General features: G+C 39.2%; 1 protein-coding gene across 1 annotated transcript in view; it reads left to right on the top strand.

The window, feature by feature from the left end:
• The window catches only part of LOC107657457 (beta-1,4-galactosyltransferase 2-like), a 136765-nt gene that overhangs the window by 43117 nt on the left and 92929 nt on the right, over positions 1-719 (top strand). The window lies entirely within an intron of this gene.

The raw sequence follows: 719 nt of genomic DNA, 5'->3' as shown, positions 1-719 counted from the left end.
AATATGACTAAAACTAAATGGCATTTTAGTCAAAAGACTATGACTAAAACTAAATAAAAATTTGCTGTCAAAATTACACTGCATTAAAACGACCATTATTCGCACATAATATTAATAGTGTTATATTAATACTGATTTAGATTATGTTTCCTTACCCTCTCAAACTACTTAAAGGGGTCATATGATGTTGCTAAAAAGAACATTATTTTGTGTATTTGGTGTAATCAGGGCCGTTTCTAGGCATAGGCAAGCTAGGCGGTCGCCTAGGGCGCCACCAGCTGAAGGGGCGCCAATGAGCGCACGCACTGGCACTTTTAGCAGGGTTGTGATAAAGAGTGGCACGGTCACCCTGAAATATGACTGCCCCCACTGGATCCCCCAACATTATTGGGCTAGAGTACTGTCAATCTGACGATGCCTGAATGCCACTAGATCAGAGTGCTGTCAATTGCTGCTGGATTGTTGCATGCAAAGTTTGCATTTGGAGCGCTCAACAACACCATTAGATCAGTGGGCTCTGTCAGTGCTTTGGCAAGGTAACGCTATTTTTTTTTTTTTATATTTTATTGCCATGCAATAAAGCTAAGTTCAAAGGCCAATTTAAAATATTGGTACAGTAAATAAAGTGCACAAAATTAGTATTTTGTTTAGGCAGTATTTGTGGCACTTTTGTGGCACATTTGTCCAAATATTTGTGGCAGATTTGTCCAAAAGGTGTG

The sequence above is a fragment of the Sinocyclocheilus anshuiensis genome, unplaced genomic scaffold, assembly GCF_001515605.1.
Source record: "Sinocyclocheilus anshuiensis isolate Anshui unplaced genomic scaffold, SAMN03320099.WGS_v1.1 scaffold155, whole genome shotgun sequence".
Classification (NCBI taxonomy): Eukaryota; Metazoa; Chordata; class Actinopteri; order Cypriniformes; family Cyprinidae; genus Sinocyclocheilus; species Sinocyclocheilus anshuiensis.
Note: the sequence above shows the minus strand (reverse complement) of the source record. Positions and strands in the feature narration are given on the sequence as shown.